The sequence below is a fragment of the Camponotus floridanus genome, unplaced genomic scaffold (assembly GCF_003227725.1).
Source record: "Camponotus floridanus strain SB8 unplaced genomic scaffold, Cflo_v7.5 scaffold26, whole genome shotgun sequence".
In the NCBI taxonomy this organism is placed as follows: Eukaryota; Metazoa; Arthropoda; class Insecta; order Hymenoptera; family Formicidae; genus Camponotus; species Camponotus floridanus.
The window spans coordinates 1,559,200-1,583,147 of NW_020229392.1; the positions used below are offsets into that span (position 1 = coordinate 1,559,200).

Here is a 23,948-nt window from a genome sequence, read left to right on the forward strand (position 1 = left end):
ATTAACATGCATCCTAAATAGATAAACATTTTTGCATTTAACATTTCAAGAATGTTTCTTCCAGAAAATTAAACACCACTATCTCAATGATATATGCCGCCGCACATAGCTAATAAAGATTCCTATGATTGTATCTCGGCAACATTAAAATACTACTGCACATTATAACTCGCCTAACTCACATAAGCATAAAATTATTACATTCCAACTAAATCTCATTTTCGCTTCAACTCGAAAGTCCATTTTTTGTGACAATACTTTTCTTTTTCTCCAACATGTGTCTATAATATGTGTGGTATGCGAATACTTCTACAAACTTATACGATTTTTATTAATCATCGATTTGTATCAATCATTTAAAATCAATCTCAAAGAATTTATTAATAACATTTTTTAGATCCTTCATCTCAGATTGGCATATAAACTCGACTATTTGTGAGGTTCATCTGATGTCTAGCATGGTTTTATATGAGACACGTACTTAAAACGGTAGTAGTATTTACGACTTCAAATCCCATTTATTGCCCTGTCGGACGTAGAGTTTGTGTGGCTTCATGCCTCTTCCGCTATGCTCCGTCGCATGTAACGGTTGAACATTTATCTTCTTTTTGCTGTACCGTGAAAAGTGACAGCAACCGCGTTGCAGCAGCATCGTCATCAAAGAGCGAAAACGTTCCACACACCGCTGTCGCTCGATATTTCGGTTATTAATTTTTACAAGTGCCAACAAGTGGCTTGAAAGAGATGCTCCTTTGATCGCGGATGACGGTCAACGATGTCAGTCAGTGAGACAATTCGAATACATAGTATGACACGAGATGAAATAGGCCGAACAGATGTGAATTTAATTTCTGGGAGAATTAAACACGCGCATATCAAATCTTTTTAAATATCGTTATCTTCGATGAAAAAGAAAAAAAATTTGATATAATCATAAAATTGTAAATAAATTTTTATATTTTATGGAAAAAGTGATACGCGATATGTATTTTGTCATCAATAATTTAAATAATTAATTTTCTCAATTTACACATCATATATTTTAACATATTAACGTAATAAATTTCTCTAGAGTGCTTATGTTTTATATATTCTATATATATTCTTATATATTCTTTATATACTTTGATATATATGTTCTGAATTTTTGTATTTTTCTTTTACTTAATAAAAATGATTTTTATTATTAAAGTAATTGAACCGTCATTTTACATCATAATATCCGCACTTGTCGCAATAAATTGTACAAGGATATTATGTGATTTATATACTATAGATCCGATTGCCTCGTTGCAACCCAGTTGCATTTTTTGTTACAAGCAGCAGTAAAGAGAATATGAACTGCCTAACCATTACGTGCGACAAAGCATAACGTTTACAAGCGTGGCCGTTTGACAAAAACTCAGTCACTGTGTAAGAACATGAAGGAAAATAAATAAAGATGAATGTGCTGTTTTAACACGTTTCTTGCCACGCACCATCGCGCAATCTTACTACGCTATTAAGTTGTGAAAACTCTATGGCAGACAGAGTTAAAAACTACAATTAATTGTTGCGAAATAATCAGTACATAATTGCATATTTTTCATAAACTTTTTATAAAGAAAAATTCGATAAAATCAAGAATATCAAGAAATTAAGAATAAAAAAATTAATTAATAATAACCGATGAGAAAATCTACAGTGTAATGCTATTAAATAATAATATATAAATTTTAAAATAAAATATAAAAATACTTATTAAATTAATGCATTGTATTGATATATAAATCATGATATATAAATGTATATATTTTTTGTAAAAGAATATATTAATCATCTTTCGTGTCACAAAATAAATAGAAAACTAGCTCCAGCTGCGAAACCATTAGCGGTTCCACCCGCAATGCGTTTCCTATTTTCGTGATAATTATTCTAAACTAATTATATGTCACATGTACCACACATTCTATTCGTGCTAACACGCGATCATGTCTCATCCATCATTAATAATTGTAGAGCTTTCTCGTTAAATGCGTCAAAATTTTTATGTATATAAATACTATAATATATATTATATTTATTATAATCTTTTAAGTAATTTTAAATTATAGCATAAGATGATATATATTATGTATGCATTTATATGACTATTATAATTAAAATTATGCTAATATCGCTTTAATCCTTGGAGAATACATTTTCGATAATCTTTTAAGTTCACCCATATTAAGTTTTGCTTTTACAATATAACATCAGTTCTACTATATCTGTTTCATAATAAACGTCAAATCTTAGCATGTAACGTTCAGTTAATCTTCTTCGAGCTGCAACTGCCAACCTTAAAAGATATGAGTTGGAGCAGCAGGGACTTATAATTTTCACTGTATTGTAAAGAGAGAAAATTTTACATCTATTTTTTGATCTACATAATTTAACGTAACAATCCTGCACGGAAATACAATTTTCATAAAAAGTTATTTAAATCCAGTGAATAAAATATACAAAATTAAAATTGTTGCAATCCACATATATGAATATGTATGCTGCATCGATATATAGATATTGTGAGATTGCTATCAATGTTAATAAAAACAAAGATATGGTGCAAGCATATAATTTGATGAATAAACAATGATTCAACCAACTAAATCATTCACAAGATTTAACAGATTTTATCGGAAACGATTATTATAAATATATATTCTTTCAGAATAATAAACATTAAAGTCAGCGATTTCTTCTCTTTTTATTTAAAGTAATTAAAAATCTGATTCTCTTGCAACGTTCTTATATTCGTATGACGCATGTTATTAAGAATATACTTAAGATATCAATTCCATTACACTAATAATAATTTACATTTACACTAATAATAATTATGTTGATTTAATTAATGTAATTAACAGCCTGCCATTAATATTAATGACTAAGAGCCATGCGTACATTAATGAATGTGAAAATAAATGCATATTTATTACTTTATATTACAGCAATGTAAATTAATATAATTATTTTATATGTGCTCTCCACTCTCTTGCATATCATAAAATATTCTTAAAAAGTATTATTTATTTAGTACTATTTATTTGCGATAAAATTATGCATTCATATGTATAATTAAACAGAATTTACTATGATAGATAAATAAATTCTATAAAGAATATTTCATTAAAGTTTGCCAACGAAAATAATCCTAAGCTGATTTAATTTTATGTACAGCAATGTACGATATTTTTGCTCTAGGTGAAAATGTTCTGTAGAAATTTCAACATCTGATCCAGACTGTTATCTGGAAAAAACTCGGTCCATTAAATCAAGAAGATAGATCAAATGTATCAGCGATCTAAGAACCGAAAGAGTACGTCTGGGGCGTTCCATTATTAATTTTCATGATATCCGTCACGTGAAACGGCCGTAAAAGCGGCCGATCTGGCAGACCCGTTCGATCGTAAGCGGCGCTTTTCACGAGGAATCGACGCGATCTAATGAATAATACAGCAAAGTCTTCTAACGCGACCCCTTCGCCTCGGTTTTGTGCCCATATTTTTCTACATCGTCTCACAATCTCCTCGCATAAAACGACTGCCGGTCTGATCATCAGTCCACGCGTACCGCCTTGTAATACACCAAGAGACATTTTCGCCGATCGTGACGTGGAGAATTTATAATGCTTTAAACGCACCTGCCCTCTACTTAAACAACTCGATACATTAACGCACTTATGGCAATATATAATTCGCGTCCTCCCCACATTTTCGTTTTATATGTGATGACAAATATATATTATACGAAAGGATTCGCGATTCACTAACGTTTCTTCCTCTCGAAGCAGGTCGGTTCGCAACAACTACTACATCATTCCCGGAACATTCCGCCCTAATCGTTCAGAAAATCACGGAGGGACCGCGCGCGAACGCGGGGCAAGTCGTAAAAGAACAGTTCGCCGAGGCTGTAATTAACTCTACAATCGGAATACCCTGGATAATATCCGATGCGTGCATTTAAGCGCGCAATTAGAATTAATGAAAGCTTCCCGAGCGGAAGAGTCTCGGGAAAGTATAAATTCCACTGAATCGCTAGGCGCGGTGTGTGCGAGTCGCGGCGAGATTTGGCATGCGGCCCACATACCATGCGGTGCACTATCGGAATTCCAGAGCTGTCTCGGCGATATAACCGACGATAGAGGCCCGGATCCGACTACCGACTGCCGTAGCTTTCAACCCGCTAAAAAGAGCAATCTACTGGCTTGACAAGTTACGCGATTAACGCACGAATCGATTACATGTGAGATTCGCGTACGACTTTTGCATTCCAAAGATACCGACCAAGTAAGAAAATATCACATTAACTTGCTAAAGTAAAATAACTTGGTCATTTAAAAACATTATGCGTTCACAGCTGGGATAATATTAATAAATAATGTTTGCAATAGCTAATTTAATTAATTAATAATATTAAATTATTATATAATAAATTAAATAATATTGAATTAATATTAAATAATTTTAAATAAATTATTAGATTGTGTTAATAAAATTTTAAACGCACAAGCAAATACATATATATAGAAATATCCCTTCTGATCTTGCATGAGAAAAACAGTACTAGAATGACACTTTATCACATCGCTATCTATAGTGTACAATAGCGATTTGATTGCAATTATCGAGAAATTTAGTTCCAATCGAAAATCCATTAATTATGTTTACAAGTAGCAGAACTTTTTTTCTTTTTCTTTGTCCGCGTGGTGTTCATCGTCATCGTTATCGCGGTTTGCGTGCAACATTCTTCTGCTTTATAAAGGATCCCTACTTATCTCGCAGAATTTCTCACGTTCATGCTTGGCTATCGTTTGTCATATTTTTTTTCGCTATTATTTAAGCAAAACGTGCATAAATTATTTAATCAAGAAATATCTTTAATGTTAAGTGGCTAAATAAGAGCATAATTTCTAGTTGTTACTCTTTTGATTTAAAAAATTTAATTTGAATCATGTAAATTAATTAATTTATATAAAATTTAATTTGAATCATGTAAATTAATTACTTTTAATTTCACAAAAATGTTAACCATTGCTACAACCTAATTAAACTAACAATATCTTGCACATTTTGTAAATATTTTATTATTATTGTAAAAAAAAGATATGTATAATTATAAACACATGTACTAATTATAAATAAATATTCTTTTATATGTATTAAAAAAATGTATATATGTATATGTAGGAAGATATAAGCGATATTAAGAACACATACACATACACATACTTAATATATAATATACGTAAGTATATACTTATATATACTTATATAATAAAATGAAATTATGAAAGATTTTTTTGATTAAAGATAAGATAAGAAAAATGTATATCCAATGCGGTAATTCTGACAAAAATTGAAACTTAAGTGCTCAATATTTATATACTCAAAAAACGAATCTAACGCGATTGGTAAGAAAGACGGTTATTATCTTGATGATTAGTTAAGAACGCACAAAAATAAAACCAAAAAAAAGATAATAACTAGTAGTATTTAATGACGTAAATGCACTTTACAGGTGATCGCAAGTTAACTCTGTCTCAAATATGTCATGCTTGATCACAGCTTCGTGATAGAAATAAAAGTCTAGAAATATTAGTCTAGATATGAATATTTGATCCAGCAAAGTATTTTTTATTAATAATCCCGGAATAGTAGTCTGAATATAAATTTAGTTGTAACTTATTAAAAGAGTAATTCAAAATAACTTTATATGATATTTTTATGTAATTTGTTTTATTTGCAAATTTTATTTGCAAAATTTGTTTTATTTGTATGCAATTTTTTTTATTTGCAAAAAATTTAAGTAACGTTCTTATTTTGAAAAAAATTCAAATACTTATTTTTTTCACGAAATTGACGTTTATTGTACGTTTGTTGATTGTTAGAAAAAGCGACAAACAAACACACATCAATTATTAATCAAACTAATTTTGATAAAAGTTGCATCGGCAAAAATAATCGAATGTAACAATCGAGGTACTTATAATCAGCCTTTAATCACATGTATTATCCATATTCATTTTTTTATACATGTACATGCAGCGGAAGCTCTTAACAATTCGTATTATCTGTCGTCAGCCGGTAGGCTCCCTTACGATTTCATCGTAACTTCGTCATAGCATTTTCCAACGATCAGCTGCCTTATCGAATTGGATATCTTTCAGTCACTCCTACACCTGGCGATCAGCCATGTAGATCATCGTATCGCGAAATGAGAAAACGAGAACGAGGTTTTAAAATTGCATACGCGCGATAAAGTTTATTATTGATCTACTTTTCTTTTTTTTCAGTGATTCAGTGTAATTACACCTTACAACCTATCAATTCACGAACACAATTTTGTTGCCAAATTTATAATATCAGTCGTAAATTAATCGAAGATTATAGGAGCGCAATTTTAATCAAACATCGATCGTTAGATATTTTACATAATACAAATACGCGAGTTATCATTAATTATTGAGATTATTAACGAAATCAATATCATCATCTTGATTATTAGATGACAATACTTTTAGAAATATTTCTCATTATCAGAGTCCTTTGACCTAACTTTCCTGATTTTTAGAATAAATTATCTTTTTTCTACAATAAAGATTTTAAAAAGAATTTTGTCACACAAAAGAATACCGCAATACTTAAACTTTTTAGATAACTTTTTTTAATAGATTATTAATTGCTTACCTTTTAGTTACTCCGTCGTCGTCTGATGTCTCCTCGAACCTGCTCCTCTTCTCTGGCTCATCTGATTCTGTTGCTCCTTTGTGGTACACTCACTCGCGAAACACTTAATTAATGCGTATGTAAAGTAATAGAAAATAACAATCGCGCGATATTTTGTTCGGCACTCCCGATATTAATTTTACAAAAAATAACAATCACGCGATACTTTGTTCCGCACTCCCGATATTAATACATTGTTTACCCGATATTATCCGATATTTCCCGATATTAATCCGTATTTTATATTAAGATAGAAAAACAATTAATGAGTCGTTAACTAGCGTGATAACGATTATTCGTTCGAAAATCCGCGTAAAAATTGCGCGACTAATTTTATCCGCTACTCACGCAAGGATATCTGTTGCTAATAACTCGTATTTCAAGAAAATTTTACTATTTCGCATTATAAATATAGGTAAATATAAAAATTAAAATTAACAAGTCAAAATTCAAGTTAAAGATAGTTACAAGTTAAAGATAGATATCTGCAAAATGTTAAATTTTGCAACAAATATTAAATTCGTGCTATGCGTTTAATATTAATACGTTATATTAAAATATATATAAATAAATATGATTATATTTAATAATTAATTGAATTTAAACTGTTAACTAACCGTTAACATGAATCGTTTAATTTAATTAACAAATTAACGAATCGTAATGTGCTTTGATTTGAAGTTGATTCATTTGCCGCCTATTTTATTAATTTGATTAAAATTTAGCATTTCGCAGATATCTATCTTTAACTTGTAACTATCTTTAACTTGAGTTTTGACTTGTTAATTTTAATTTTACATTTATCTATATATAATAATCTACAATGTATTATTAATAACTGATAATTTTAAAAATAAACAAATTACGTGCATTCTAATACTGTGTAGTACTATATACATATTTCATATATTGAATATATATAATTGTAATTCCGTACGCGATATATTTTTAACATACAAGTGCACGATAAATGCATATTATTAAAAAATAGTCAATGTCAAATTGGATTTTGTTTAATCCGAGAAAGTTAAATCGCGGAGAAATTTAGAAAATGCAATGCAAAAAATGTACAACATTTTCAAGCATTAAAAATAATACTATACTATAAATACTATTACTATAAATATCGTAATAAAAACAATAATTTATAAAAGTAATCTCCTATTATTTCGATTATTAAATAAATCGTGAAACAATTGTTACTTCGATATGCTTACGAATCATTAATTGTTAATCATAACGATCGCGATAAGAAATGATTATAGAAAATAATTGCGTTACTGAAAGATAACGAATACGCGGAGCAGATTGCGACGCGTGTTTTCTATTCGAGTCTCGCCGTGTGAATGATAATAACACGACCGCGTGTGAACAATAACGCGCTAGCTACTACGTCATCAAGGACGAAGGCCGAATACCGCTGTAACACAAGAGTTCATTTATTGTCGCCACGGAATATTTAACGCGCTACAAAATAAATTCGTGCGCAATATTTTATTCATTGAATTTAGCGATTTCAAATTCTTTATCAATAAGCAAGTTAACTAAACACGATTTTCCTTTATTTGAATTATTTGAGTATGCGATTGATATGTTATTGCGATTTGAACATTAAAATCACCGATAAATCATATTTAAACCGGAAAATAATTTGTAAGAAGAGCGATAAAGATATATATTTCTCGATTTCAAGTATGAAGTAATAAAAGAAATAATAGTTATTGTAAACATTATAATTACAATTCTTTATTGTTTCGATTATTATTTATATGAATAAATCGTGCAAATTAATCGTTATTTTGATATGCTTACGAATCATTAATTGCTGATTATAATAGCGAGTAGTAAGAAATTATTATAAGAAATAATCGCACGTTTCTGAAAAGACAACGATACACAAATCACAACGCGTCTTTTCTATTCAAATCTCGCCGTGTGAATGATAAGAAGATAGTAAGAAGACCGCTATATGTATACACACAATAACACCTTAGCTACTACGTCATCAAGATCAATGACTGAATATCGGATAATAACTGATTTGTAAAAGCCACGAAATATTTAACGCGTTACAAAATAAATTAATTGCTAATCATAATAACGATCGCGATAAGAAATGATTATAGAAAACAATTGCGTTACTGAAAGATAACGAATACGCGGAGCAGATTGCGACGCGTCTTTTCTGTTCGAGTCTCGCCGTGTGAATGATAATAACACGACCGCGTGTGAACAATAACGCGCTAGCTACTACGTCATCAAGGACGAAGGCCGAATACCGCTGTAACACAAGAGTTCATTTATTGTCGCCACGGAATATTTAACGCGCTACAAAATAAATTCGTGCGCAATATTTTATTCATTGAATTTAGCGATTTCAAATTCTTTATCAATAAGCAAGTTAACTAAACACGATTTTCCTTTATTTGAATTATTTGAGTATGCGATTGATATGTTATTGCGATTTGAACATTAAAATCACCGATAAATCATACTTAAACCGGAAAATAATTTGTAAGAAGAGCGATAAAGATATATATTTCTCGATTTCAAGTATGAAGAAATAATAGTTATTGTAAACATTATAATTACAATTCTTTATTGTTTCGATTACTATTTATATGAATAAATCGTGCAAATTAATCGTTATTTTGATATGCTTACGAATCATTAATTGCTGATTATAATAACGAGTAGTAAGAAATTATTATAAGAAATAATCGCAGATTTCTGGAAAGACAACGACACACAAATCACAACGCGTCTTTTCTATTCAAATCTCGCCGTGTGAATGATAAGAAGATAGTAAGAAGACCGCTATATGTATACACACAATAACACCTTAGCTACTACGTCATCAAGATCAATGACTGAATATCGGATAATAACTGATTTGTAAAAGCCACGAAATATTTAACGCGTTACAAAATAAATTCGTGTACAATATTTTATTCATTAAACTTTAAAGTAATTGCTTGTAAGTGATTTATGTTTTACGATTTTCTTTTAAATCACATGATTCTGCGATTCGTATATTATTTCGCGTTCCTAATTTAAAAATAATTAGCAAATTATATTTAATATCAATTAAAAAATCATAGCGCAATAAGAGATGAGAATGCATATTTATTTAAAAAAATAGTTTTCTTGATTATATTAAAATAAAACAATAATTTATACAATCGTTTCCTATAGCTTCGATTTTTATTTCAAATTAACAATATGAAATATATCTACTTCAAAAAATAGCAATTTCGATATACTTACACGGAATTAATATAGTGCAAAAAATTAATTATTTAAATGGTCAGAAATAACAATAACAATAGTAATAATAATTACAATAATTGTAATAATATTTCGCATGGTTTATCAATTTAAAACAGATATTAAACGATAAAAAAATAACAATTATAAATTATCGTTTTATATTAAATAAAAGCTTTGATTAAATTTTTCGTCAGTTTAAATGTAATTATTTTCGGATTTAAAAATCGCAGTAACATATCAGTTATAAGCTCAAATAATTCAAATAAAGGAAAATCATAATAGATCACACATACAAATGCTTATTAATAATATGATATTCAATAAATAAAAATAAATGAATAAAATATTACGTATGAATTCATTTCGTAGTAGATTTAATATATTTCGTGTCAACACAGCAAATCAACTACCACCCGGTATTCAGCCTTCGTCCTTGATGACGTGTATCGATAGCGCGCTATTGTATACGTACGGTCTCACTATCATTCACATAGGCAAACAGAAAGGACGCGTCGTGATCTGCTCAGTATGCTGTCGTTATTTTTACGCGATAATTTCCTATGATCATTTCTTATCGCAATTATTATTACAATTAGCAATTAATGATTCATAAGCGTATCGAAACACGATTAATTCGCAATTATTCATTTAAAATTAGTAATCGAGAATTGTTGTTATAAATTATTGTCCCTTATTATTAAGTAACTATTTATTAATCGTTTTTCTATCTCAATATAAGTCATCTCAATATAATACAATATCGGGAGTGTCGAACAAAGTATCGCGCGATTATCATTTCCTATACAATTAATATCGGGAGTGCCGAATAAATTATCGTGCGGCTGTTATTTTCTATTAATTAGTATACACATATTAATTGTGTTTTCGCGAGTGAGTGCCACAAAAGAGCAATAGAATTAGATGAACTAGAGAGGAAGAGGTCTGGGAAAGCATCGGGCGACGGCAAAACAACCGTGGGGTAAGTAATTTTTACAATCTATCTATTATTTATTATTAATTTATTATTTATTATATTTGGAAAATTAATTTATCTTCGCGCACTGATAAAAAAATAGTTATAATTATCATAAATATATAGTAATTTTTAGCGGCAATATTTCAAGTTATTATTACTATGTAAGATTATTATTATCAATATTATAGAAATAATAACTATAAAAATAAAAATCTCAACTATAATTTTGTATTGTGTAATTATAATTGGCTCTTTTTCAATGCAATAATAATTTGCACTTCTTTTGTTTACATTATTGTAAATAATATAAAATATTCTGGACGTTATTTTAAAGAACTTGAAATATTTGCTAAAATAGTTACATTTTTATATAAATTTCTATATATAAAATATTTCAATATGTTTAAGATTTTATAACTATTTAGATTATTTATATAAGAATTAAAGACTTTCTTATATTTTATGTACAGAAAGTATTTTTTAAAAATTATTGTTGTTATTAAAGATTTGTTTAAAGAATGTGTGAATGACAAATTCAATCTCACACAATTATTTCTTAAAATATTAATTAATTTAAGTGTAATACATGTATGTATAATTTGAATGTATGTATTTGTGTAATTTACAAATCTCAACATGTGCTTATACATTTATGACTGTAATAAAATTTTTTTAATTAAAACAAATATATTCAATGAATATTTAAAAGAGGATTATTGCAAGAATATTCAGAGTGTGTACGAATTTATAATGATCGACGAATTACGTCAAATTGATGATAATCACAATCTCAAATACATACAATCACGATTCATCAAAGAAAGAAATCGGTTCGACCGCAATTACAGCCAGAACCTCAATTACCATTCCTAATTACATCGATTAAAGCAATTATACGCGTTGTGCCATCGTCATTCGAAGATTAAAGCAAATGAACAGTCTGGTAGTCCTGATCGCGGCCGATCATTTATTGACGTTTCATCGGTTTGATTAATCGTAGTGCTTTGCGCTACACATTCTTATTTTCTATATAAACAAAACAATCGATATTGCGGCGCGCGATTACTCTTGTTGAAACGTTGGCACTTCCTGTTTATCGTTATTAAAAATAAAAATGCTGATGTAAAACTGAGCATAAACAATATGATACGACGGGAGTGGTTGCATAGATAATAATCAAAAGTTATCAAACCGGCAAAAAAGCGGTATAATATCCAGAGCTGCGCGATTATTCGTGCGCGGAAAGATAACAAAATTTGCACAAAGGCGAGGATGGAAATAGTGAGAATGCATAAACATATATTCCTGCTTTTTCTTTCGTCTCAGTAATCATAAAATAAAAGTTAACGAGCCACACCGAGAATATATGATATCCATTTTAACCGCCTTCGCAAAAACGCTCTCTTAAAAATTCGCGTATGAGAAATTCTTGCAAACTCTGGAGAAATATCACGACTCTGGAGAAATATCACGACTCGACGCGCGGAATTAATAGAAAAAAAACTATACGTTAAGAAACTACAGACAATTACTTCCAATTAACGAACTCTCTCTCTCTCTCTCTCTATGGATGTAACCTACATGTAACAATTATATACCGTTTTCGCGAGTATTGTTAGGAAATAAGTTCTCCTCAGTAAACTTGTACATGCAAGACGCTTAAGACTCAGCGTGACCATAGTTGGTATAAAACTCACGTTACGAAAGGGAACAATAGGACCAGCTAGAAATCACTCATTGTGCCCGCGAACCGGCAAAAATAATCGTGAAAGACCGCGAGGACGGACGAAAGGACGGACAATGAACGGACCCGTATTGCCCGACTGCCACTCGTACTTCGTGCAAACGGTTTCCTGGTCTCAAACGCTCATCGTCTGTTTTGCATTTGTGCTCTCGTGTGCTATTCTTTCTTCTTGACCCGAGTTTCCGCCAACAACGAACTCGGATTCCATCGCGAAAAAAAATTATTTCACCGAGTTATATCATTGAAAAAATACGATAGATGTTGCTACATCATTTATAAAAATTTATATGTTCATGAAAAAATAAAAAGAAATCTCAAAAATTCAGAAAAATAAGAATAAAATCTTTTTTTTAAGTACATCATTGTACACACTCTGTTCTGTGAAATAATTTCTTGTGCGAAAAATTATATTCTCTCGTATAACTTTTAATATCGAAATTATAAATATTGCTTTTTTCAAAAATTATCTATTCTAGAATTAATTTGATAAGTAAAACTTACATTATATATCAATTGTAGAGCAAATAGATGTACAATAGCAAGAATAGTTTTGTAGAGAATTTCCGTTATCCAATTAAGGAAGGAATCATAAAGTAGAAAGCAATATGTGCATGCCTTGCCACATTTATTGTAACAATGATCTGTGTGTGTATTTGTGTGTGTATGCATGCACTCTTTGTTAGTTAATTTATATCTTCGGTAGAAGAAAGCTGATACGTCGGACTATAAAGACATTACAAAGTAAGACATTATAAACCTCATACACTTCGGAAAAACAAATACAATCTAAGCGTACAACGAGCGATTTCGCACTTCATAAATTGGACACTTTTATTTAACATTTATTAATTCATATATATGTACAACAAGCAAAAAGAAAGAGAAATTTATTGTAGCGAGAAAAGAACTAGTCATAGTAATACCGGAAATTCCATAAGACGATATCCTTATTCTCAGCCTATTCGCGGGACAAATTTTATTGCCATGAAAACATTCTTGTTGACCACATAACAGGTCGAGAAAGAGGAAACGAAACTGGCCGGAATCTATGTGCAAGAAATGTGTGCAAAGAGACATGGTTTGTCAGAAAAAGACTAAGAAAACCTTGCAAAAGAATTTTAATACGCGACAATTCTCTTAACGATAAGTGCCGCTGTAAGCCTCCGCGTAGGATCTAATGAGTTGAAATCAGGCAGTATAATTCATTGAGAACGCTGAATACTAATTACATATATATATATATATATATATATATATATATATATGTATATATATAGCCATTATTAAATAATTCTGGGAAGAAACGTTCAGACCGAGGAACGCTTTTATGACGCTCGTATGTCATTCGAAGCACGTGAATAAACGTAAAGAGGCAAGAGAACATTGGCAAGGAACTGCCAATTTTCGTAGCGTAAAAGGAACGACAGACATGCGCGACTTTAATGTCTCTGTTTCCCACGAAGTTAATATATCATGTGAATGTGTGTAAATAAAATGGGAGTCATATTAGAAAATGCGCGTGTTGCGACGAAACTGCGTTTAGTATTTATTAATAACCGCTAAACAAAGATCAACAAGAGGAAAAATTTTGCATATATGTGAGAAATTTCTGCTCGTACATTATTATAAATTAAAATAGAAATAAAAGATACTCTAATTTTCGTTACTCTTGTTTGTATTTGGCTTACGATTGTTAATGTCTCTCGTATCGATTTCCGATAAAGCTCCTTCTTGACGCAATCTTTTTAACTTTGGATTATATCGGTGAATAGTTAAGGCAAAAGAAATAAGCGTCAAACGAAATGATTTCCCGCGTTTGTACGCCCACTTCACGGCTGTAATATTAACGGCCGTTATCAGATCTCTAGCGCTCGTTTACACCGGTTCAAAGACCTATTTAGCATTTCCCTACGCGATTTAACGACGCCCTGCTATTTTTGCGCAACCATAAGAATAATTCTCTGTCGCGAAGTACTTAACATCGCGATGAAAGAATAAGCACGTAGCTTCGCGTTTAGAATTTATCGATCAAAATAATCGTATTTATCTCCCAATATTGCTCGTAATCCGTTGATCAAAGAATTTCATCTCGGTTGAGCGCGAGAATCTTTCGCAATTATCTCAATTCTCAGCAATGTCACGTAATCTTGATTATAATGATTGCGAATAATGTGGGTATATCAATTAGAAGAGAGATAATTGCAGAGCAGAGATAATATCATCAATAAAAATTCCTTTTAAAAATCTTGCAAAATCTAACCTTTGTTTTACTCTTTCTATTTTGTTAAAAATATATATGTATGGTACACAAAAATTAATTATGTTAAAAAGAAGTTATTCATGAAATTTTTATAAAATATCACAATATTCAATATTTTTTATTTAGTTGAATAATATATTATGAATCGATATATATTAATTCTATAATATTGTAATTCATATAAAAGTACAAGAATTTTTTAAATATAAAAGAATTTATTAAAATTTACAAAAAATATAAATTTTATATTTTATAACACTTTGCAAAATAATTTCCAAACTTTAATGAAAGAAGACGAATAATTACAATAATAATTTTTTATTTATTTATTTAGTTTAATATAAAAACTAGGAAAAATAATATCTATGACTAGGTTAAAAAAAGAACAAAAATGTATTAGTGACTTCAAAATTAAAATCAATTTCAAATTTAGATTAACGCGTTAATTAATCATATATTCATATCACACACGTGAATAAAAATTCGCAAACAATAGACATTCGTTAGTGAAAAGAGAATTTATATATATGTATATCCCCCAAAAATTTTTTATATAATAGACATTAATGAACGGACGACCGACTAGAACTGTTCGTGAATTCAGAATTCGATGGTGAAATTAGTAATGATAATTTTCGTCGGACAGAGAGACGGTCATTGTTCGCCTACCAGCGGATAGGTTTCGGTTCTATTTCATCCAATTTGATTTTATTCAAAAACCGGCCACATACGGTCAACCTTTGCGCTAGAAACTCGTTTCCCGTGTTTTATTCTTCGAGCCCGTGAGTTTTAAATCCCGAAAATATTCTCATGAAGAGCTCAATTCACAGTTCATTTTTTCGAATACTGATTTTGCATCGCGTTTCATTTGCTTGATCACATCGTCGAATATAAAAATACGGAATGCGCTCTTTAAATACATAAATATACCTCCGTGCTATAATATTCTACCTTCTTTATGATTTCACTTATAAATTCGCGTTACAATACCAGTCGTTTCGTATTTTATATGGAGTTTTGAAAGTGAATACGCTGCGATGTTTTATATTTTTCATGAATGAATTACCAAGATATATATTATCATACTACGCTGATCTCTTATTGCTAGTCGTAAGCCGATAGCTAGCAGTTTTTACTATGCATCGGAACTCGGCGTGTGAATGTCGTTGCGTACTTCTTAGATCGATTTTTGTTGACATAAACGACAGTCGGACTTGCATTCGATTCTAATTGACGATTGCGCGACTCGTCGATCACGCTTAGTCGGGGATTAGAAAGTCGCGATTTAAACAATAGACCTCAGCGAAACGTCAGCGAGAACGCAATTCTTGACGCGAGGACAAATCAAGAGCATATTTATGTGTCGGGAGTGTGTATGCCAAGTACAGTGGATTGTCTCGTCGATCAAGTTTGATCTCGACAGAGTGTACGAAAAGGCGCATATCTCGTGCCGCCAGGAATAATTCACGCGGCGAACAGTAAGCGGCAGAGCGAGAAGAAAAAAAGATCGACGAGCCTAGAGCGCAATTAGCGAGAAAATGAACGGCCGTCGTGGCGAAAGCGGTTAAATCAGTCTGGACGTTTACGAGCGGCAAGATTACGCACGGTCAGAAAATTCCCGACACTCGGTCACCTGCGTCCGAAACCTGCGGCCGCAACAACCGCGATCGTTAGGTTTCGTAAAAGGGAGTTGAGGGATCTTTCTTTCCACGAGCGACGTGAATAAGAATGATAATGGCGTGACGTTGGGGGATGGCTTTATATTATAGAAAGACCTGTATACGTCGCAAACACACATTTTTACATATTTTATGGAAGGCGAAAAGTTATCCTTTTTCCGCGCGTCAAAAATTCTTTTTATATTTTATATATATTGTCTGACAAGATAAAAAATTAGGAATCTAAAATTAATAAAAATATTGTTACAAATCATTTTGATATATCCAAGTATTATAGAATATTAGGTAAATATTAAAATTATGAAATATGATGGCGTGTATTATCTGTTTATATAGAATCCTTAGGGATGTGTTACAAATTATAATTATTTTATAATTATTTTATATATTCTTCAAATAAAATTAATAAAATTAATAATAACTTTAACTACAAAATTTCGAACTTATAATTAAAACTAATTAAAAGGAAAAAGAGAATAGAAATATATCTGTTAGCTTTGTATATAGTTTACCTACGGATTTAATAGATAACGTTTTAAGGCTCGCGTTTTTTTATTTTAAATTACATATCAAAAGCGAAAAATCATGTTCTTTTGAAATAAATTAACTTTATTACTCTATCATTTTCTCGCAAAATAAATTAACTTTATTACTCTATCATTTTCTCGCGTTCAATAATACAAATTAGCAATATGTAAAACTCTTTTTTTTATTACATTAATATAAAAGCATATAATTTAAATTTATATTCTACAATTTTAGCAAAAATTAATTTTTAACAACTAATCAAAATGTAAAGTAATTTATTAATCCACTTTTTGGAAAGAATTCTTCGGGGAAATGTTATTAAACAGTTCTTCTTCGTTCAATAATTGAACATTGACATACATAAACATATAGATAATGCTTTAAAATTCTGAACATTAATCGTTTTGCTGAGATCTAGCTAGCACATTTCTAAAGGCTATGACCGCGAGATCTGCCGGTGACTTTTCACTGACGTCGGCGATCTAACCGAAAGAGAGAGATTAGAAATAGCCGACAACCGGCGGCGCGTCCGAGAGGAGGCATAGTCGCGGTCTCTCTACGTTGCAACAAATCTTGAAGAGATTCTCTTATCTCCGCATTGCTCGCAAATCTCCGGCGTTTCCGCTTGCGGGAACACACACATCAGTCAAGATGCGGCGAATCACAAGCGAGCGGTATCGTATACATGTTTACGTGCGTTTAAGTACGTCCGCGCGTACAGCTGAAATGTGAAGCCGCGTCGATCGTAAAAAGGACCCGCAAGAACCGGAACGAGTTTACAGCCAATAGTAATTTTCTCAGTCGATGCGGAATAATATCATAAACGGCCTTTTCGCGTTTTACGATAATTCTCGAAGCGTTATCCCTCGACCGCCGTTACGCGTCCTACGTCGTTTACGCACATTCGCGATCGGACGCTGTTACGAGCAGTAATAATAATATATCTTCGCATATATTTTTCAAGATATTTCCAAGTTCCGGCGATACTTGGACGAAGATTCATGCGACTGAAGAATCGTCCATCAATAAGTTGTAGTGTACGGTGACTGTAATATGTAATAAAAATCTCGCTACTATTGATAAATTCTGGCCAAATTCTTTTTTAATTATCTACGTAAAGATTTGTTTCGTTCGTTAAATTAGAAGAAAGAATCACTTCGTTTTCCAATAAAATAATAAGTAACAGAGTTAAAAATAATAATTGTTAATTAAATATTGATACATATTCAAGATTCATATCAAATTTTGATTTGTATTATATGCAAAATTAATGAGCATATTTCTACTCGTTTTTCTTTACTAACTAAATTTGTTTTTATTTAAAATGTACTATTTTATTTTATTAAAATTTTATTTTTTAATATTAACAATTTATATTTTTTAATTAGAATTTTATATATATGTGAATATGTATAAATATCTTATTTAAAAGATAAAGAATTTTTTATTTTTAAGAAATAAAGGAAGGTAATAAATAATCAAGATAAATAAACTGGTTATAATACCTGCTATAAATCGAAGCTTTATATCACGAGTCAAGAGTAAATTTTGAGATTATCGGATTAATAATCGCATGAGTATTTTCGCCATTAAAATTTATTTATCTACTAAATATCATACTTACTTACATGTCATGATACGAGATATTTGTTGAATATTTTGCTAATGAGAAATGACATGTGTATTTTATGTATGTTGACACCAGTATAATTAAATCGATAAGCAATGCTTCTGCAGTTCGTCAACACGTCTTTCAAAATGCAATCTCTGATATAAAAACTCGTTCTTCGATAAACCAAGTATCTGTTTTCATCACCTTTAATTATAATTTCAAAATAGCAAATGTCAAAGATAATATTTGTCTTCTAAAAGCTGATCAAGATTTCGCGAAATGTTTACGATACTAATCTTATCATTTGCCAGCATCCCGCATGCCATTATAAGTTTGTTAATTTTATCCATCTAAATTGGAACTTGTTTCTTATGTAATGGACGGAGTAACCGGAATTAATAAAATCGTCCATTACATTATTGAACTTGCATTACAGAATATAGAAATTTAATCTAATTCCAATCGGTAATTCTAGCCGAATGGCGACTGAGCTAAAATTAGGAACTGGAATAAAATTAAATTTCCATGTTAATAGGAAGTAGATTCGCTAAAAAGGAATAAAAAATTTCATATATAGATACAGATGATATTACATGTACCTGGATATCGATAAGATGTGTAAATTATATTAAGATATATGCTTTTTGCAATGTTATTTAAATTTCTGCAATGCAAATAATATCCTATATAAATATATTTATACTTATAATAATATCATTTATAATATGTGCTATTCATAGTTAGGAATATTAGAAATTTTATACCAATTAAATATAAAAACTATTACTACTATTATATTAATTGATCGAAATTATGAGTCGCATGATAACCAAATTACGTGTAATAACAACTTATTTTAATCGATTATGTGTCCAAAAGAAGAGATAATAAAATATCCAAAATTTTAATTTTTTATATATCATATTCAAAAAATATATATAATTAAAATAAATAAATATATATAGAATGCATAGAAATAAACATATATAGGAACATATAAAAAATAAAAAAGACATATATTTGATTAAAATCTATGTATGTACGTAGCATGATCGATGAAATTTTTTTACACCCTTGCATGTGTACACAAACACACACACTCACTTCGATCTTAGATAATATATATGCGCATGTGCATGGATATAAAATGTCTTGTGTGTAATCAAGAATTAGGAGCGATTTTATAGCGATGCAGCGATTTAATATCGCATTTTGAAAAGAGTTTTTGCGCGTACTAAGCGGGAATATTAGCGCTCATTAGATCGGCCAGGCGTGAGCAAAGCGAAAGCCACGCTCGTAATCACACAGACATTAATCTTTCATGCGATACGTTAATTATAAAAGGAACGACGCGACGCATGGTTTATCGAGTGACAGATTGCGCGTTATATTCGAAACGCGTAAAAATTTAACCCCGCGAAACCTTTAAAACCATTAACTTGCGTTTAATAAACCTACGTGCTACATCGTTGAGAATAATCCCGCAAAATTGAGGTGTTATATCGACAGTGGAACAATTTATTGCTAATTATTTCTATCTGCAGTTGTGCGGGGGATCGCCGACGTAATAAAGTGATTTATGACTATAATCGGTCATCAGCGCGCCGATTCATACACACGTAATTCAAGGTATATAAGTGAAATAAAGATGTTGCTGGAACTAATTAATAATAAGGGAGTCTCCATGTTAAACACGTGTCAAGAACAAATTGGTCGTGTACGACCTGTTGGCCCGCGCTAAGGAATCCAATTAGTGGGAAAATCCACGACAAACAACATGCTTTGCTATAATCACAGAAAAGAAACTGAGATATGTAAACGCAATTTAATACTTGAGTGCAACGGAGGTAAAAAGGTCGAATAGAGAGATTATTGGAAAGTAAATGCAGATGCAATAATGCAGTAATTAAGAATTAATCTTCTGAAACAATATTCCTTGTATTTCAATCGTCTTTTTTCCAATTGTTTTTTCATTAGAAAAAAAATTACACGTGTACAAATGAATCATTTAAAATTAATCATTTATCAATAATCATTTAATTATACTTTAACATAAAATCATTTATAAAATATTTCGAATGTAAATAAAATCTGAAATCATTTTTAGATATACTGTTCTCTTGTTTGTAGAAACATGAAAAGACGCTCTGATATCTATATGTGTATTGCGTGTACGTATATATATATGTAATTTAATCATTTTTTTATCATTTTTTAATTTAATAATTTTTATTTTAATAACAAAAATATATTTTTGATATATATATAATAATTGTAATTTGGCTATGTAATTTTAATTTTTTATTAATTTATTATATATATAATAATTGTAACTTGGCAATAATTTTCTAGTTTTTGCTGTTTTTCACACACACGTTATTGAAAAAGGCAAAAATTGAATCGTATCAGTCTCATCTTGATTGCTTTTTTCACATCACCTCAGTACGGATAATAATGTTTTCAAATTTTTCTTGATACATGAGAAATTCTCCCAGACGCATAAACGAAACGGCATTAATCTGGCGTCATATATCACTATGTAGTTGGCGTTTCCCTTCCTACAACCAGATCGTTTATTACATCGAATGAAGCGGATAGAAAAAGTGGAACGAGCGGAAAGAAAGCGGACAGCGTTCCCGTAATAAACTTTAAGCTTGACAAACAAATGAATGGAAAGATGTTTACGCTCTATTTCGCTTATTCGGAAATGAAATTATTTTTTCTGCTTGAAGCAAAGTTACAAAATGCAAAGTATCGATTTTCTCTCATTTCATGTTAACAAATATTTATTGACTTTTCACTCTGAGTGAAATCCAAAGACGTTAATCGAAAATATCAGAATTTATTCATTCTCTTTTTCACTTCTCTTATTTTATAAATATAAAAATTAAAATATAGAATTCGTCAAAACTGAGAATGTGAGTTTTAATGAATTCCAACTTATTCAAAGCGTCTGATGTATAATATACTTCATATATTTTGATATCGTTATAAACACAAAATATTTTATGTTTATTATGGCTACTTCGTCTGACAAAGAATATACGCGATTTCAAAGGATTTCAAAATTCAATTTATGTGTCAAACAAAACTTTATGCTTAACTTTTTTTACCATAACTCGTTGATGTACATATATTATTGACATATATTATAGTCAAGTATTTCATTACGTCACACAATACTAAATAAAAATAGGTCAAAAGAAAGAAAAAATAAAAGGAAAAAATAAGTAATAGAAGCGCAAAATATTCGTGAATAGACAAAAATTATAATCATTAAAGTCGATGTCTAGGATCAAAGGCATTTCTGGGCGATCTTGCGAGAGATTGGTCGCTTCAGGAAGCGATAAATCGATAGGACGCGATCAGCTCATCCGCTTTCATTCGCTCATTTACTACTATTAGCTCTTACTGCCATGATAATATGTATTCTTCAACCTATCTTGTCATGAGAAGATCAATTGCTTTCTTCACGCCTAAGCTTTTTATATAATTATTGATTTCATATAATTATAATACGTCATGTGTATAAATGATGAGTATATCAAAGAGACATCGAAAAAAAATCAAGTATTACGGATCATTATTCTATCCAAAAAAAACCTTGCAATTCTTATACATCAAGAATGTATCTCGTGTTTTATTATCGTAATTTATCATTTTATGTCATTTGAAGGAGGAAACGAAAAATTTACATTCATAAAAATATGGAGGAACGGATTAAACAATGACGTTATTAATAACATTTTCCATCTTGGCTTAAACATTACTCGTTATAAAATAATTTACACGGGCATTTATATACATGGCGTGACAAGGTGCGATTGCATAAAATTCCGCGCGTATGTACACTGCACCGCGAGGAATCGTAAACATTCCTCTAAGCCCGACGTTTCATTCTTATCTGCGGGCGCATCAAGAAGGTGACGCGTTGCGAATGGCAAACGAGGAAAAGTTTCTCCCAGCGCGTTCGGTTCGCCGCCGGATAACAAGATGACCGAAGATGAAAATTCCTCAAGGTCGACGAATTCCATGGATAGCGATCGTTGAGGCATGCATATCGACGGTGCTAAATATTTAGACCGGATGTCTCCGTGTCGTGTTGCATATCAGTCTGATCGATACGTGTCAGATTGTATATCGTAATGGTCGCACAATATTACAAACATCGCGTACGAGACAAACGCGCCGAAATAATTTTATCAGTCATTAGATCATGATCATTTATCATCATTAAATCCTGATTCTGACAGGCGATGTTATGATATGTCAAAAAATTGACAATATCCCGTTTTTTTAAAATAAAATATTTTTTATCAGTTTGAAAATATATTTCACTTGACTGGTTACGTCTGTTAATATTAAGAAGAATATTGATATTAATAAATAACAACATTTTTAAATTTATTGTGTATACCTCAATTAACAAAAAACTCGATCATTTTTTAATTAAATATAATTTGAAAAATATTATTATTTTGCCTTCTAAATTTTTACATCCAAGTTTGAATCATTTGATAAGTTGAAATTTTATTAATGTTCTTACAAGATTAAAAAAAATATACATATATTAAAATACTAATAAAATTAAAATACTACTTAATAAATAAGTAACTAATATAAAGTACATGTATTAAAAAAAGGAATATATATTAAAATAAAAAAAATTAAATTCTTCGCATTATTTAAAGAATTTGTACATAAAACAAAAGATAGAGATATCATAAATATTTCAGCGAATTAAAAATTTGAACGAATAAACTAAAATATAACATCTAAATATATCTCACGTAATTGTTGTATGGAAAAATAATTCTCGATTTTGATGCAATAAAATATGGCTCAATGATAGCACGTATATTTATCACCTGACAGAATCCTGTGCAAAGCGTACACAAATCACGAAACAAAACCCAACGATGGAAAATCGATTCACTCGCGGTAAAACACTCCTTCCGACGTGGGTAACATTCTCATTTATCACACCTGCATTCAACGCGACCGACTGTCGCACGTGCCCGCAATATAAGCGATGATATCCGGGAAAGAAGAAGCGTTCGATTTACATTTTGATTACAGCAACCGAGTCGAATAATTCGCGTCTTTAGTCTGATTGCTTTCGAAGAATCT

At 30.5% G+C, this 23,948-nt stretch overlaps 1 protein-coding gene across 1 annotated transcript in view; it reads right to left on the reverse strand.

The window, feature by feature from the left end:
* LOC105257029 (UPF0489 protein C5orf22 homolog) overlaps positions 1 to 23,948 on the reverse strand; it is a 580,793-nt gene that overhangs the window by 502,152 nt on the left and 54,693 nt on the right. The gene's annotated exons all lie outside the window — the stretch shown is intronic.